Genomic DNA, 18,580 nt, shown 5'->3' with positions numbered 1-18,580 from the left:
TCTCCTTAAAACACATCACTGCATTTCTCATGATGCTGTGCCTTCTTTACAAATCTTTTAGTTGCCTAGTTACTGGCGTAATATTGATAATACCTGCCCCACGCCTATTTACCTTGCTCTTCTCTGCAGCCTGGAGGGTCTCCAAAGCACCCTATGGGCGTGCTTCTGCCTTCAAACTGCTCTCTGTGGTTTCTCTTCTAGTTTCCTCTTTCCAGGCTTCTATTTCTCCACTCCCTCAAAAATGTCATGCAAAATTTTCAAAAGATAGGCTCCAGCTTTTTCTGTTCTTGATACTCAAAACACGTCAAAGCATGCCCCATTGTGAAGGCCAAAGCAGTTTGGGCTCTATGGATGTGTCACAAATTGGGAACAAAGAAATTTACAATCTTGGTAGTCTCATAGTCTTTTTTTTTTTTTTTTTTTTTTTAAGGGTTTAACTTTTCTACTCTAAAAACGAATCTAATCATTATTTAAAAATTGAAAAGAATCCTGACATCACAATGGCACCTAAAGGTAACCACTGTGAATGTCATCACATATTTGTTTCATGTAGAATAGATTCTTTCAATTTTGGCTTTATAATAATATGATAAACTTATTTGTAATTTGTAATTTTATATTCTGATTCTTTTAATTTATCTTTTCCATGTACCAGCTCTCCTGATTAAACTATCTTCATAAACGTAACTTAAATGGCTGCATATTAGTCCCCTGATGAGAGGTATCAACTTACTTAAGTATTCCCTTCATTTTACATTTCTAGGTTTGTTTTTCAATTTCATAGTATAACAAGTAATTCTGTGATTGGCCACTTTGCCAATAAAGCCTCCATTCCAGCAGGAGGCAACAGATTACAAACAGGAAACATAAAATAAATAAATAAATGGCATATTACATTAGGAATTAAGGAGATAGGAAGCAACAATGGGCCAATGGTCACTTTAAAATAGTGGTCAGGGTAGGCCTCGCTGAGAACAAGACCGAAAGGAGATATTCTTGCTGAGAACAAAAGACTAAAAGAATATAGCCATGCATATATGAAGGGAAGATCCATCCAGGAAGGAGGAATACAGAATGCAAAGGCTTTGCGGTAGAAGAATTAGAATGTGAAGACAAAGATAATTTAAGATAATTGTCCAAAGTCACACAGATAGAAGGTCTTGACAAAATAGTCTTAGGACCTAGATTGCTAGGATTCTATGTAGTGTGTCTAAGTTTTCAAACCTGAAAGCATCCGATGATAGAGCAAAACCAAGACGACCATAATATTCCCCTTAGGGCAACTCAACTTTACAGAAGTTTTTTTCTGGTTATAAGTTACTGACCTCCCTTTTCTTATAGCATTTACTTTAGGAAACTTTCAGTTGTTATTCTTTCTCTACTCCTTTGGGATGCAAATCTTCTCCCAGTCTCTTGCAAGATTTGCAATCTAGAAAGGTCTTTCTCAAGGACCTGGGAGTCATTCTTTAAAATATCATGAAAGGAGATAATGCCTCTATCTCCCAATGACTGTGGGTAGGTAGGAGCCTGACTTTATGAAGCATCAATTAGCAAGCACGGATGGCCAACCTCCCCACTAACATCATTCAGTACCTTTCCACTAGCTTACTTTGGCTCTTAACAATACTCTGCCTTTTGTTTCAGTGACGTTTCATCTCCCCTATCGCAAGTCTTAACCTCTATTGCAATAGGCTTGAATAAAGGCTTCCCTGCCTGTGTAACTCCATCTGGGGCAATCTTTCTTTGACAAGTATAGTCTAACATTTCTCAAAATGTCTTCCTTGGAACTCTGGTCCTCAGTATAAGTCTGCAAGTGTTCATCTTAACAGTCATAACACACACCAAATTATTTAAGGCTATATACCCATAGTTCCACAGCTGCATAGACCCAAAACCTAAGAAGCATTTTTTTTTCACTTTTCCCTCACATTTCACCTTCCATCAGCAAATTCTATTGTCTCTACCTCCATAATATATCCCAGATCTAGACGTCTTTACTTTTACCTTAACCACTGGTCATGCCATCATTATCACCTCACACTTGGAATATTGTAGTGGCTTCCTAACTGATCCCTGCTTGTTTGTCCTTTATTGTTTATCTCCATAGAGTAAGAAGGAATCTTTTTTTTTTAGACAGAGTCTCGGTCTCTCGCCCAGGCTGGAGTGCAATGGTGCGATCTCAGCTCACTGCAACCTCCACCTCCCCAGGTTCAAGCGATTCTCCCTGCCTCAGCCTCCTGAGTAGCTAGGATTACAGGTTCCCACCACCACACCCAGCTAATTTTTTGTTGCTGTTGTATTTTTTTTTTTTTTAGTAGAGATGGGTTTTCACCATGTTGACCAGGCTGTTCTCGAACTCCTGACCTCAGGTGATCCATCTGCCTCGGCCTTCCAAGGTGAGGAAGGAATCTTTTAAAAGTAATAATGCACTCTCCTCCATGCCAGAAGCCTCCCATGGCTTTCTGTCACACTCTCAATAAACTCCAAAGTCTGTCATTGCTCCGAATACCCTACCTTGCTTCTCCAATCTCATCTTTCACCACTCATGTTCGTATTCATTCCATCCCAGCCATTTGACCAGCAGTGCTCTCACTCCGAGGAGCTGTGCACCTTGCTGTTGCTACTGCATCAACCTTCTGTACGGTTTCTGTTCTCACTGTGTAGCTACCTGCTGATATATCTCTTCCTGTTTCCATCTGAGTGTTCCATCTGAAAGAGTAAGTCTTGGCATTCTCTATCATTGCAGCTTGCTTTCTTAACACACAACAGGACCTGACACTATGGATTTATTTTATTATTGTCTAATTTCCCCACACATACAAACACTAGAATGTGCCATTTTGTTCACTGCTGCATTTTTGTAGCCTGACAGGTCCTGATATAAAGTAAACAATAAGTATTAAGAGAAGGAGGGAATAAGTGAAAGATATTAAGAAGTCTTGCAGCACACACACAATAATTGTTCAACTTTTTTAACCCACTATTTCCCAAACTTACTGACCACCAAATCCTTTTCCATGCAACATCTCTTAATTTGGAACCCAATCAGAAAGCACTGGTAGGGCACATTAAAGATGACTGCAAAACCTTGATTCTTCTCTGATCAAGAGATAGGATCTATGTTCCCTCTACCTGAATCCATGAAGCCTCCGTGACTGTTTTATATAATAAATGTGGTGGAAATGGTGCTGTGCCGGTTTACTGACTCAGCCCTGGCAGCATTCGCCTTTCATATTGGAGCCCTGAGCTACTACAGAAGAAGTCTCATTACCCCGGCAATGTCATGCCAAAGAGACCATTCATAGACATTCCAGTGCACAGTCTCAGCAGAACCCAGCCTTCTCACCATCTTCCCAAGGCACTAGGTACATGAGAGAGGGAGGGTTCCCTAGATTCTCCACCACACAATCCCCCAGCTAAATAAAATTGAGTCATGCCTGTAATCCCTGCACTTTGGGAGGCTGAGGCAGACAGATCACCTGAGGTCAGGAGTTCCAGACCAGCCTGGCCAACATGGTGAAACCCCATCTCTACAAAAAAATACAAAAATCAGCCAGGTGTGGTGGCGGGCGCCTGTAAGCCCAGCTACTCAGGAGGCTGAGGCAGGAGAATCGCTTGAACCTGGGAGGTGGAAGTTGCTGTGAGTTGAGATCATGCCACTATACTCTAGCCTGGGCAACAGAACAAGACTCAAAAAAAAAAAAAAGAAAAAAGAAAAGAAATAAAGAAAGAAAGTAATTAAATGACCTCTGTTGACATAAGATGGAACAGAGAATCTCCCACTGAACCCTGACCCTGCCCAACTTCCTGACCCACAAAGTCAAAAGATGAAATAAAATGATTGCAGTTTTTAAAACAACTTAAACCGGTCTGTGTCTTAGGAGTTTTGTTATGCAGCCAATAGATAACTGTAACACTGATGAAATTCACTCTTTTCAATTTTTTCAAATGGGGAAACAAAGGCCTAGAGAGGAGACCGATCCTGTCCCATGATCTCTTAGTGCATGGTAGAACTGGAATAAGAAAACACATCTCCTGTTTCTTGTCTAGTCTTCTCCTTATGGACAAAGAACTCTAGGTGTTGCTGTGAATCCCATTTGCCTCTTCTCTAATATGGGCTTTCCCCTTCAGATTAAACTGGCATTATTAAACACATTCTGAGTGTCAAACCACAGGGTTAGGCATGTTTACGTACTCATTTCATTTAGTCTCTCCAACCAGGGGAGTTCTCTGGGAATGCAGACTGTGCCGACGAGCAAAGAGGGATGTCACCAAGGCTATAAAATGAAAGGCAAGTCCGGCTAGAGTGTAAATTTACCAGAATATATTTCATTCTCCTGGCTGTGAGGCCTCAAGCTTTTGAATGAATATGTGCTTAACTATTTATAATTGACCTTTGCACAAAGGAACATGAAATTTTTATAGCCCAAAGCTTCATTTATTAACTTTACTGGAGTGTAAAATATTGCTGTTTGCCATAAATTTATACCAGGACAAACAATATATATGCTAATTAGTAGTCTTGCCATCGTCTGCACACTGTTGTGTTGGCTGGTCATTTCCAACAGGCAAAATAGCAGAATTCAATCGACAAATGACAATTGAATCGCTTGATACTTGCTGTTTACACAGTGAAGTCTGGAGTGGTGAATTAATGGTGTTCATTATAACAAGTCCATTTCCTTTTCATTTCCTTTATAAATTAGTCCAGGTAACACGCTGAGTTCCTTCGAGAATGGCTCCTTGGGAACCTGCTGGGGAACACCTGCAAAACCCACAACTCAGCAGAATCCCTCCAGCTCTCACCCTGCAGTTTTCATGTTGCTTCTGGAGTTTCTAAAATGTACTGATGTTTCAGGCTTGAAAGGGGCCTCAGAGATCATCTCTACTTGTTTCACAGAGGAGATTGAGGCTGAGGGAGGTTAAGCGAGTTGCTCAAATTCACACAGAAAGGTAGAGATGGAGTCAGGATTCAAGAGTGAATGTCAATGAAAAATAACCTGAGGAGACCCTTAGCAATCACTTTGTCCTACTCATTTAAAATATGTAGGAAACTGAAGATCAGAGAGGACAAGTTTAAATGTCACATACGTTGTGAAGCCTGGCACCACTAAGCAGAACCTGTAGCTCCATTCCACCCATGTATGCATTAATCTATTTTATTGATGTTTAATGATGAGTGCCTACTATGTGCTAGGTATGGGAGATAAAATTGTTATTCAAGAACATATATCCCCTTCCCTTAGGGAGTTTGAAGTATAGAGGGAGAGGCATATATGAAACAAATGGCACATATTGATATAGTAGCAAGATGTGGTAGACACTAAGAGTGTTATGAGGATGACAGGAAGGAAGGTAATCTAGTCTAGGGGACTTGACATTACGTGTGAGCTGGGATCTAAATGATTAAGAGGGATTGACAGATGATGTAGGTTGAGGAGTTGGGTAACAGCATATTCTAGACAGAGGAAATGTCACGTGCAAGAATCCTGAAGTAGGAAGAAGCTTGGTCCGTCATAAGAAGGAGCAAGAAGAGCATAAGATAAGTCTGGTTAGGTGGTCCCAGTTTATATTATACTCGACTTTGAGGGTTGCAGTTCTTTATACTAAGCCACACAGAGAACAACAACGATAACAAAAAACACTTCAAGGGACGTGGAAATGACATGCAAAACTACAACACTTTGTCTCCATTGTAGAACATATTATATTGAATTGCAGTGTTGCTTTCATGGTGGGATTCGTAACTGTGAAATGAGGACTGAAACCATGTCTATTTCTACTTTATGTTTATGGCATCTCGTTCAGCTTTTGGTACATAAGGAACACTTGAACAATGCCTGCTGCATGAAAAGACAATTATTCCAAGTCATCCGCAAAATACTGGCAGAGAAATGCCTACTGTTTCATCCTTATATCACATGGATCATTCTTTCTTTTCTCCTTTGTAAGTGTGAAGATGCAAAACGTGCCAAAGCCACCCCCTCTTCATCTTTGCTGACACAATCTATTTCTGAGACCAAATTCTCAGCTCCATATTCCCCCAGTGATATATAAGCTGAAGCCTTCTGAAATTTTCCGGAAAGGTTTTTGTTCCTCAATAAAAGGGGCAAATGAAGTTGGTATGTCTCCTCAGCCTTTTTACCTTGAATTCAAATGCAATGACTGGAGCTGCAACAACTGTCTTGTGATCATGAGTTGATAAACATTAAAAAATGGCAAGGGGGACCGGGCGTGGTGGCGCAGGCCTGTAATCCCAGCACTTTGGGAGGCTGAGGCCGGTGGATCACTAGGTCGGGAGACCATCCTGGCTAACATGGTGAAACCCCGTCTCTACTAAAAATACAAGAAATTAGCCGGGCATGGTGGTGGGCGCCTGTAGTCCCAGCTACTCGGGAGGCTGAGGCAGGAGAATGGCGTGAACCTGGGAGGCGGAGCTTGCAGTGAGCCGAGATGGCAGTGAGCCTAGATGGTGCCACTGCACTCCAGCCTGGGCGACAGAGCAAGACTCCATCTCGAAAAAAAAAAAGGCAAGGAACTAGTAATCTATAGACAACAGTCCCAATATTCTCGAGCTGTTAAAACAATTCTTCACTCTGAACCCTTATTTTACAAGAAAAAATAAACTTCTACTGGTTTTAGCCATTCATGCTCTTCACAATTCATGCTCTTCCCAATTCAGTCACCTGCTTTTCACTAATAAATGTTTTTCTTCTATGTTTCTCTACTGTGTCTTCTCTTCATTTGGTTTATTATGTGTATTCTAATATGAGAGAGAGAGAGAGAGAGAGAGAGAGATTGCAATTATCTTGAGAAGCTTTAAAGTTCTGTTGGAAGATGAAACACAGATACAATAAAATAATAACTTCATATCTCATTGTGTTGAGATACAGGGACAAGATCTGTGTTCCAAATCCTATTATGCTATTAACAGTAGTGTAATTTTGGAATGTGACTTCACCATTTGGGACCTTCATTAACTCTTTTGCAAAGTGAGGTTTTGATCATCTTTAATTTAATGCTTCTCAAAAGGTATTTCACAAACCACCAGCATCTAAATCACTGATGAAGCTTGTTAAATGCAGATTCCTGGGCCCCACCTGAGACTAAGTCAGAGTCTCTTGGGCTGAAGACTAATGATTGGCACAATAAATATGCTCCTGGAGTTGTTATAGCACTGAAGTTTGAGAACTGTCGTTAAGTTCTATTCTTGGTTTAGCATTCTTTGATTCACTTGAAGTTGAATTCGCACGGTAGATTTTACATTATCCAGATAATATAGGAAATTGATGTTTTAAAGCTCTGTTTTAATTGATTTGAGAAGATTAACAGATAAGGCCCTAATGCAGCTGGAGATTCCAGTTCCTCCTGAACCAGAACTTAAGTTTAGTGACAATTGTTGGATTAAATTATAAGAACCTCCACAGTATTTGCTGCTGGAGCTGTTCACAGTGTTGTCAAAATACCCTCTGTGCATATGTATCAGTGTGGATGTGTGTTTGGACACATGCATGCCTGTGTATAAATATATGCATGGCTACATATGGATGTATACGTGGGCATGTGTATGCCCATGTGCTTAGGCATATACTAATATGTGCACATAGGGACTTATTGTATATCTCTATATGTAGCTACTTGTGTTTATAGAGGCAGATATTTTTGGACATCTGCACTTGTACTTTCACAAGAGCATACACATATGTATGTAGATGTACCTCTTTTTTTTGGGGGGGATGGAGTCTTGCTCTGTTGCCCAGGCTGGAGTGCAGTGGTGCTATCTTGACTCACTGCAACCTCTGTCTCCTGGGTCCATGCCATTCACCTGCCTCAGCCTCCCAAGTAGCTGGGACTATAGGCACCCGCTACCACACCTGGCTAATTTTTTTGTATTTTTAGTAGAGATGAGTTTTCACCGTGTTAGCCAGGATGGTCTCAATCTCCTGACCTCGTGATCCACCCGCCTCAGCTTCCCAAAATGCTGGGATTACAGGCATGAGCCACTGCCCCCCGCCAGATGTACCTCTTTTTTACATCATACTCACAACTCAATTGCAGGTTGAGTTGTGAGTAGAAAACAATAATCTTCATACAATTGCCCTTGAAGTGTTGGGAAATAGAAGAAACTGGATGGTTTGCAGAGGTTAGACTCATGATATTAATTTCATTTAGTTTCTTGAAATGCCTTTTTGTAAAGATAGTTTTTGATAACACAGGAGAGAACACTACGTGTCTGGTACTAGCACTGTGGATAATACATTGAATGGTCTTGGGCAAATCAGGTCATCTCCAGGAGTCTTAGTTTTTTCTCTTTCTATAGTCTCAGAGCTCTTTGTTCAAACATATGTGACAATACTTAGAGTTTGTGTTTCCCTCTTTTTCTTAAAATATTAATATCCCCTTGATAATAGGAACTCTTCAGCTCCACAGCCCTAATGTCTATAAGAGAGTCTAGCATACCGTGATGGTGGTGGTGATGAAGATGATGATGATGGTGACAATGGGAGCTAGTATTTATTGAGTTCCATGTTATAACAGCACTTTCAAGCACTGTACATGGATCACTTCATTTAATTTTCACAACAAACCTGCAAGTAAGTAATAGCATTTTCCACATTTTAGAAAGACATGGCTCAGAGAAATCAATTAACCTGCACAGTGCTAGCAGACTAGGAATTAACATAGCTTGAATTCAAATCTATGCTTGTCTGTCTCTGAGTGACCTTAATGGACCACCGTGCGATACTGCTCAATAAAGAGTTACTGAATAGTACAGTAATAGAATAATATTTAGTAGAATGAAATGTTTATGGGAGGCTCTTCACAAAGAACCTCGTTTACAGAGAATAGTTTAATTAATGGGAGAAGCTCGTTTAGGATCAAATCCAGAAAGACACTTTTAAAAGTAAAAGTGATCACAAAGCTCACCAGACCCAATATCTTTTTTATATATTAAGGAATTTGAAGCCTAAGGAGGTAAAGTGACTCACTCAAAGTGATACAATTAGAGTTATGTTGCAACAATAACACTAGTATCTTCTGTTCTTAATTCCCAGTCCAAGACTTTTTTCTGCTATACCTGAGACCTTTGCATCATTTCCTCCTGTTATGCAAAAAGACAAAACAAATTCCAGGTTACCTCGCAGGGGTGCCCAACCTTTTGGCTTCCCTGGGCCACACTGCAAGAAGAAGAATTATCTTGGGCCACACATAAAATACACTCACACCAACAACAGCTGATGAGCTAAAAAAAATTGTAAAAAAAAAAAAATATGATAATGTTTTTTAAAAGTTTGTGAGTTTGTGTTGGGCCACATTCAAAACCATCCTGGGCTGCATGGGGGACTGTGGGTTAGACAAGGTTGCTTATGGTATCTATGACAATGAAGAAAATCAGTGGAAATTTCCTCTACACAAACACAAGTTACAATTATCACTGTTATTGTCATAGTTATGCTGCTTAGGCCTCTGATCTCTGTCTGCTCTTAGAGTCAATGGACAGTCACCAGGACAAACAAATTAAACACTCGTAAGTGCCTATCATGACTCCATGTGAACCCAGGAGACAAAGCTCTCATGGGCCAATTGTCTCATTCCCCCAAACTGCCTCATCTCATAATTAAAAATTAAACCGTTTTCCGATGAAATAATTGTGCTCATTCTTCTCGCTCCTGCTGCAGAGCCTGTGGCACCAGCTAAATTTCGAATTAAATAATTCAACTGTAATATATTTAAAAGAGATCACATTTAGGGCTACACTTCCAATTGGCTGCAAAACCAGGCCAGTTGTACAAGATCCCTGTGGATGTCACCCACCAAGGATGTACAAGGCTTGGGATTCTGTTAATGAAAGCTGGCTACCTCTCCCTTCCTTTTTTTCTCATTATCGGCTCTAGCATCACAAAATCTTTTTTCCCCCTTATCTATTTTGTCTCATCTTTATCCCTTTGTTCTCTTTTTCCTCCCCTTTGATTAAAAGCTTCCTTAAAAAAAGGAAAAAATAGAATACTCCATTTTGCCTTTCTGATGGGCTGTTCTCTGTTCGCTTTCAACACCTGCTCACTTGCTAGGACAATAGAGACACATTACAACTCTCTCCATGCAAGGCGGGTGTAGGTGGCAGGATGGATTGACTGACTGTGCTGAGTCAAATGCCTTCTTCTCCAGAGGCTGCCAGTTTTGATCTGGCTCATGTTGCCAGGATTTCAGAATCATTATTTCATTTGACAGATGATATTGTAAAAACAGCTTGCCCTGCTTATAGTCCTTACCTGGGGAGTCAGCATGACAGCCATGAGTGCTGTGGCCAAGTACCCCAGGCAGGCAGGGGGCATGGGTTTGATGTTCAGCTGTGTGATATTGAGGAAGCCACTTAACCACCCTGCACCTCAGTTTCCTCAACTGAACTCTTCTTTGCTCAGATATAGTCATAGTTTTATCTATTCTCAGGCTTACAAGTAACAGGGAAATTTAAACTGCACATGAACTTTAGGGAAGGTCCACCAGGATTACATGTTAATGAGGACAGCCAAACTAGGAATATCAACTATTAGGAAGAGAACAGGAATGATGTTTTCCCCACAAATCAAGTATTTGTTAAGTGAAGGAAATTCCTACTTGACTGCCAATTTACTTTCCGTTTCTCTCTGCTTTCACTCTTTCTCTGTTTCAGAGGATGGACTTGCTGAGCTTGAGAGAAGGATCTAGGTGCACTCATCAGGCATTTCCAGGCTGCCTTTTTTAGAGCTACCCTGTCCACAGGACCTGTATATCTCCATTCTTCTATTGGTAAGCTTCTAGAGGCAGTCTCTGCTCAGATCAAGGTGGGGGTGTCGGGGCACAATGGTGCAGGGCTATCTACGATGGGCAGGTAAATTTAATTCAAGGGTAAGGTAAAGGAAGCCTCAAATGACCGCTCACCTGTTTTCCCATCCCAAAAGCTTTTGTTGGTAGGAAACCTGAAATGGTTGATCTTCATTGGTGTGCTTCTTGAATCTTAGTACCAATAAGTTCTGAATCTTGTAGAGAAAGAGGCGGTGTTATTCATTAGTCTTCTAAACTCTTTTTGTTATTGTAGAGGCGTGAGGAAAGATAAAACATGCCTTAGAAAGAAGGAAAAGTTTGGCTCTTTGAAGCCCTCCAGAGCCACTTAGGACCAGCTATGGGAGGGAAACGTTCCCGTGGAAGGGAAATAGTGGAGGGGAAATCTCTGGAGGTAGTGAGCTCTCCATCACAGGGTGTGTTCTATTCTGGTACCATTAATCACTACTACGCACTTTTAGGCACTGATTATCTTACATTGATATAGAGATAGATGATATAACTGGGGAGCAGGTTTGGCGATATTCCTGGGTACTACTTGACAGGTGCAAGTCCTGCCCCTTTCTTCCACAAAGGCTTCGTCAGTGGCAGATGCCAGGATGGATGTGGTCTTGAATAATTAGTGGTCACTTGTGGCTGCATGTTTATAGAGAAAGAATACAAGTTTACAATGCCATGCTAAGGACATAGCAAACCCCTTGACTCCCTGTCAATACACCTATGGGGATACACAACACATACGCACACAAACACACACACATATACATGCATATGGACACACACATATTCAAGGATGCCATTCATTTGTCCTATTTATTAAAATGTGCTTGAGAAACATAGTCATTTTGGAGCAAATATGAGGATAAAAAATAGGAAGTTATGAAAAAAAAAGAGCAGAATCATGGCCCGGAGAAGCGACCAAGTTATGGCACAGTTAGATTGACCAGTCTAAGACAAACAGAAAAAATAGCAGATTAGGAACTCTACTGTGTGGCATGGCTTACAGAAGTGTGGAGGCCACCATGATTAGAGACTAAGGGAGGAGATCTTTGATCATCACATATTATCACAAAGTAGCTGATGCTTGTCAACATACTTGCAGTAGCTTGTGCTTGATTCTGGGCACTACCAACTGATAAGCTTCTACTGATTTTACCTGTGGTCATAACTGGCTCTAGTAGGACAGGACCTGGAAGCAAAGGAGCCTGCCAGTCTCATAGGCATGGAGAGGCCTGGGGCTCACACTGGTCATTGAGAAGAGCCCCTCCTTCATTCCTGATTTTACCTTGGCCACAGTGGTCACCAGCATGTGAGCATTAAAGTCACCCATGCATATGCCACATTTTTGTTTGTTTGTTTTTAAGTTGAATATTAATCAGCAATAGGGAGAATACAGGATCCATAGTCAGTGATTAAAGTTTAAGAACAGGGAGGTGGCGGCTGGGCATAGTGTCCCACGCCTGTGATCGCAACATTTTGGAAGGCCAAACCAGGTGTATCACCTGACATCAGGAGTTTGAGACATACCTGGCTAACACAGTGAAAACTCGTTTCTACTAAAAATACAAACAAATTAGCTGGGTGTGGTGGCGGGCACCTATAGTCCCAGCTACTCAGGAGGCTGAGGCACGAGAATCGCTTGAACCCTAGAGGCAGAGGTTGTAGTGAGCCGAGATCATGTCACTGCACTCCAGCCTGGGCAACAAGAGCAAAATTCTGTCTCAAAAAAAAAATAAAAATAAAAAAAGAGCAGGAGGTGGGAAACCAATTTATTAACAGATTCTTCATCTGAGGTGTTAAAACTGCCATGCTTTTCTTTGCAAGCTTCAAGCTGAAACGAGAAAAAGAAAGTACAAAGAAATTTGAGGAAAGGCACAAAATGGAAAGTGCTCCTTTCCTGAATAAGGCCCTTTAGTTAATTTCCCATTCACCCAACTCACAGAATATTGGAAAAGAGGCCCAGTTTCTATGGCTGAGGACCTGGGCTTGAGAAAGCTTTATTGTTTCTAATGCTGTGCTTCTGGGTAATTTGCTTACCTTCTGGTCCTCAGTTTTCTCATCCATTAAATGGGGGAGAGGATCATAATAATAGCAATGTCTTCACTAGGTTGTAATTATCAGAACCAACCGATATGAAAGTATTGTAAAATGTGATATACCAGCATTCCTACTGTTTCCCCATCTAGAGTTCTGTGAGATTTCTATGGTTAAATAAAATATGTGACATTAATATAATAATGGTCCTGATGATACCTGATGTAAATAAACACAGAGTAAACATAGGGAAACAAAATCCTTGTTTAGTTTTGCAACCTAGTAGTTTTAACATCTGATTTTACCCTTGAATTCAGTTTCCAGGCGGTGCCACTTAATGTCCCATTTCATATGCTTTGAGGAATTCAAGGTTATGCAAAGAACTTCTGTTTTGGCAAAAGGACCAAGTTTGGGGTAGGAGAGGGGTTGATAGGCAAGGCAAGGAATGCGTTGAAGATCACATGATGCCATCCCACCCCACACCAAATGCTTTGCTTGACAATTTTCTGAAAGTTTTGTCATGGATTAGATCAGGAAACCATTAAAAACATGGCTACATCCCTAGAAGTGAGGATTAAGTGGAAACCCGGACAAGTTCTTTTCCTTAAAAGGACCTCTATTTCCTCATCTATGCTCTGAGGCAAATATCTAGGGGAAGTGTCAACCATATCGATCATCAGCATGAGAATTACTCAGGTTTAAAGACAGATTCCTGAGCCCCACTCAGATTTAGAATAGGAAGAGAATATTCTCATCATCAGTAGTTTCCCCAATGGGAAATTTTATGCTCCCAAATGTTTAAGTGGTTGTTGAGAATAATCTCCAAGCCATACCAACTCTAGCATCCTTAGCTGCCTTTACATGTACGTATCTGAAGCAAGATGTCCACAGAAAAAAATAAAAGTAGAGATCAGGAGCCTCAGACAAAAAGTATCTCTTTCCCATGGGGAAAAGCATGGAAGATCAGCCAATACCACCTGTGCACTTGTCAGGACCCATAAGGAAAGCAAAGCAGAGTTGGCCTGTTATCTTGCTCATCCATTGCAATTCTAGTAAGGTTCATGCACGTGCATGTAGATGACTCTCTGAACTGGCTCATCTGAAGTCAGGACTGTTGGAGTGAAATACAAAACATCACAGAGTTGATTTAATGGCCTTTAAAAGTCTCTCCTGAGCGGCTGTGGAGCTCCTTGTCTGTTTCCCAGTGCACTGCTATGCTCGTAAAGCTGTCATCATTAATCACTGCCCACCATCCTGATACCATTTGGTCACACATCAAGGGGACGAAAGTGGTTCTGAAGAGTTCTGGTGTGTGATGTGGCCACCTTAACCCTAAACCACATCTTCCTTCATTTTCAGTAGTGGGTGTGGCATCTAGTTTCTATTAGACACCTCTCTGGAGGCATCTGGAGGTAAATGCTGGCTTTACTTCTTTTAATTTAGAATATTTACTCCCCAAACTGCCTGGAGGCAGAATCTGAATTTATTCCAAGTATTCCAATTTATTCCAAGTACCTGAACCCTATCATGAATTTATCCATCTACATCTGTGTATTTCTTGGACTTTGTTTTTCATGGCCATTATTACAGACTAATGCTGTCCAATAGGAACATAATGTGAGTCACAAAGGTGAATTATATATTAAATGTTAAATTTTCTTGTAGCTCCATTTAAGAAAGCAAGAAGAAACAAGTGAAATTAACCTTTAAAACATTTAATAGTATATTTTAACTCAATATATTCAAAATATTATCATTGCAACATAGAATCAATAATAAATATTTATAAAATTGTGTTTTCTTTTTATGTTGGGACTAGGTCATTGAAATCTGATACATATTTTATACTTAAAGTATATATTAATTTGAATTAGCCACCTTTCAAGTAATTAATAACATGCATGGCTACCGTATTGTACCACAAAGTTTCAGAAGGACAAGAGATAATTTGGCTAATTGATTACTTTACACATTCATTCAAACACATACTAAGCACTGACTAAAGAATAGACATATTTCTGGGCACTAAGTTACAGAGATAAAAGTCATCTGACTTTCCTGGAATTTATAGTCAATTAGGAGTGACAGGCAATAAAGAAGGAGAAGAATAAACGGACAAAATAATTTCAGACTACAGTAAAGGATATCAAAGGAAAAAAAAGGTTGATATAACAGAGGGTAAACTAGGGAGAGGAGAGGACTGGATTAGAACAAGTTATGAAGCAGAACCTCAGAACAAAAGACTAAATGACAAAAGTTCATTCACTTACCTTTTCATTGTTGACCAACCAACCATGTACCCTCTTAGGATGTAGGTGGTACAAGGTGTTATATTAAACATTTAGCTAAATTTCTGGTGCATAAAGAAGCACTAGGCTATAGTGAATATTAGACTGTCATCTCCAAGGAAGCAGGAAACGTATCCTCGGGGACTAGAAAGATCTCACTCATAATACCTACTCAAGATGTACTGATGGTTGGACAAGTGAATAAAGGAATAGCAACCCCTCATGAACCTTGGTTTTGCAATGAAATATACAGGGGAAGGCTGAAAATGTTAATTCGAGTTTTGTTGGTTTGTTTTTAGGATTGTGGGGTCTGGATTCCTTAAGCAAGGACATGATCTCAATAGACACTGTACCACTGCAGACAGATCTACCCACTGGCGCCAAGAAAAAAGATATTTTTATGCTCATCCTTCCTAAGACATATGAATAGAAGACCAGCCTCAGAAAAATGTGCTCTTAAGTGCTGAGATAATTTTTGAAAATGCCAGGCCTTTCTTACACAAGCAATTTGCCAAGATACACAGAAATGAAATAAAATTAGAAATGTAACTTCTACAGCCATTGTATTTAAAATGAGTAAGAGCTAATGTGGTGTGTGTGTGTGTGTGTGTGTGTGTGTGTGTGCACATGCACTGCTGTTTTAAGAAGTATAGTGTTTTGTAAAACCATGGGAAGAATTTGCCTCAACAGATCAATGTTTCCAAAACAATAAAAGGTGATTCAGGAGAAGGGACACCCATCAGACTATATTTTTACTGCAGTCAAATCTAGCTCATTAAAGAAAATGATACTTTTAGAACTTTTATTCATTGTGCTTATTCTTTCTTTCTTTCTTTATTCTTTTCTTTCTTTCTTTCTTTTTTTTAAATTTTTTATTTTTTTTAGAGTTTCACTCTTGTTGCCCAGGCTGAAGTACAATAACGTGATCTTGGCTCACTGCAACGTCCACCTCTCAGATACAAGGGATTCTCCTGTCTCAGCTTCCCAAGTAGTGTGGATTACAGGCATGCACCACCATGCCCATCTAATTTTTTTGTATTTATTAGAGACAGAGTTTCACCATGTTAGTCAGGCTGGTTGCGAACTCCTGAGCCCAGGTGATCCACCTGCCTGGGCTTCCCAAAGTACTGGGATTACAGGCATGCACCATTGTGTCCAGCCATGTTTATTCATTTTTACTACTTTTCTTTACCTTTCTCTTTCCTTTGTGACTTTGATGTAGCCAAGTATAGTTCTGCCAATAATACAGTAATAGCCATTACATATTTGCATGAATATGCCAGGCAATTTTCTACTTATTTTAAGTGAATGATTCTGTTCGATAATCAAAACAGTCAATAATTTAGGAAGACTGGTATGGCATTTTAGGAATATAGAAACAAAGATTAGTGTTAGTGGGCAAACAAATATTTGCGCAAGATCCCTGGAGAGCAGTTCTCAAAAACACATCTCATGATGTGTTTATATTCCTAAAATCTGGTGAGGACAACTGTATTAGTTTTCTATTTCTGCTATAATAAATTACCATAGACTTAGTGTCTTGAAACAACAACATTGCCACAAGTCAGTTGGCACATTTGTGTAGATCTATTTTCAGGTTCACTATTCTATTCTATTGATCATGTGTCCATCCCTGCACCATCTTAATTAATGTTGGTTATTATAATAAGCCTTAAGATCGGGTTGACCGATTGCTTTCACTTTTTTCTTCTTTATCAGAACTTCAAAATAATTGTCCATATCTACAAAACTACCTTGCAGTGACTTTGATAAGAATTGAGTTAAAACTGTGTATCAATTTGAAAGAATTGAAATCTTTATTAGGTTGAGTCTTCCAATTCATGTGCACCATATGTCTCTCCACTTGCTTAGCCCTTTGGTTTCTTTATTCAGTGCTGGGTAATTTTCAGCAAATAAATCCTATACATGTTTCTTTATATTTATGTATATTTTGTTCTTTAAGTTATTGTAAATGCTATTGTGTTATTAATTTTGGTGTCCACGTATTCATTGTTAATATAAGGAAATACAATTGATTTTCATGGTTACTTTGTATGCTGTGATCTTGCTCAACACACTTATTAGTTCTAGGAGTGTTTTGTTTTATTTTTTAGGCTCCTTGGTATTTTCTATGTTTATCCTCTGTAAATACAATTTGTTTTTTATTCTTTTCTGATTTGTATGCCTTTTATTTCATTTTCTTACTTTACTATACTTGCTAGTTCTTCCAGCACTATGTTGAATAAGAGTGGTGATACTGGACATCCTTGCCTGGGACTTTGAGCCAGTCTGACCTCTGAGGAAGAGGTGGAAGCTTAAGGTTCAGCCCAATCACACTGCTAGTGATTTAATCAATCATGCCTACATCATGAAACTCCAATAAAATCTCTGGCCTCTGAAGTTTAGAGGAGTTAGGGCAATGGTATTCAGTCTTTCATCATTTAGCAAATTGTTAGCTGTTGTTATTATTTTTTAATAGATACTCCTTTTCAAGTTGAGAAAGTTATCTGTTTCAACTTTCTGGGAGAATGTATCATGAATGGGTGTTAAATTTTGTAAACTTTTTTAATGCAATGGATATAATTATGTATTTCTTTCTTTATCTTGATAAATAGTGGATCACTACTCTAAGACCAACCGCTATATTTCAACCCTGTTTTAACACCAACAGATACAGTACAATTCAGTCATGACACTCACACCTGGAGTTAGTGTAGACCTCACAAAATGAAGGGCAAAATACACAAGACCGACCTCACTTTAAATGCCAGCAAAAAGTTCAGTAGGTCCCAGATCATCCACACTTCTCATGGACTGACTCATCTCAGGGTTATCATGACCCCTTCTTGTTCACAATTTGGTAGAATGACTCACAGAACTCAGGAAAGCATTACAGTTACAATTCAAATTTTATTATAAAGAATATAACTCAGGAAGAGCTAAGTGAAAAAACACATAGGGTTAGATTTGGAAGAGTGCAAAATGCAGATCTTCAGTGCCCTCGCCCTGAAAAATCACATCACATCATCCTCCAAAGCACATTGATGTATTTACCAACTGGGAAACTCCTCTGAACTTCAGAGGTCAGAGATTTTATTGGAGTTTCATGATGTAGGCATGATTGAATCAATCATTAGCAGTGTGATTGGGCTTCACCTCAAGCCTCCACCTCTTCCTCAAAGAGGTCAGACTGGCTCAAAGTCCCAGCACTCTAATCATGCAGGTGGTCATCCTGGTGACCAGTTCCCATCCTGAGGCTACCAAGGGGCCCACCATGAGTCACTTCACTAGCAAAATGAGAGTGATAGCATAGTAATCCAAAGGGTTCAAGAATAATTAAAAGACACTTCTATCCCTCAGAAAATTCCAAGTGCATTAGAAAGAATTCAGTACAAAGGCCAAATATTATTAATATACAACAATAATATGGACAGATT

General features: G+C 39.7%; 1 long non-coding RNA gene across 1 annotated transcript in view; it reads left to right on the top strand.

The window, feature by feature from the left end:
- LOC105487129 (uncharacterized) overlaps positions 1-15,941 on the top strand; it is a 63,110-nt gene extending 47,169 nt beyond the window's left edge. The window contains exons 3-5 of the long non-coding RNA XR_011612817.1: positions 8,412-8,594; positions 10,673-10,788; positions 15,443-15,941. This is a non-coding gene — a long non-coding RNA (uncharacterized lncRNA). The remainder of the gene's footprint in view (positions 1-8,411; positions 8,595-10,672; positions 10,789-15,442) is intronic.
- The last annotated feature ends 2,639 nt before the right edge of the window (positions 15,942-18,580 follow it).

Source organism: Macaca nemestrina, chromosome 14 (genome assembly GCF_043159975.1).
Source record: "Macaca nemestrina isolate mMacNem1 chromosome 14, mMacNem.hap1, whole genome shotgun sequence".
NCBI lineage: Eukaryota > Metazoa > Chordata > Mammalia > Primates > Cercopithecidae > Macaca > Macaca nemestrina.
The sequence above is the reverse complement of the archived record's forward strand: the minus strand, read 5'-3'. Positions and strand labels throughout refer to the sequence as shown.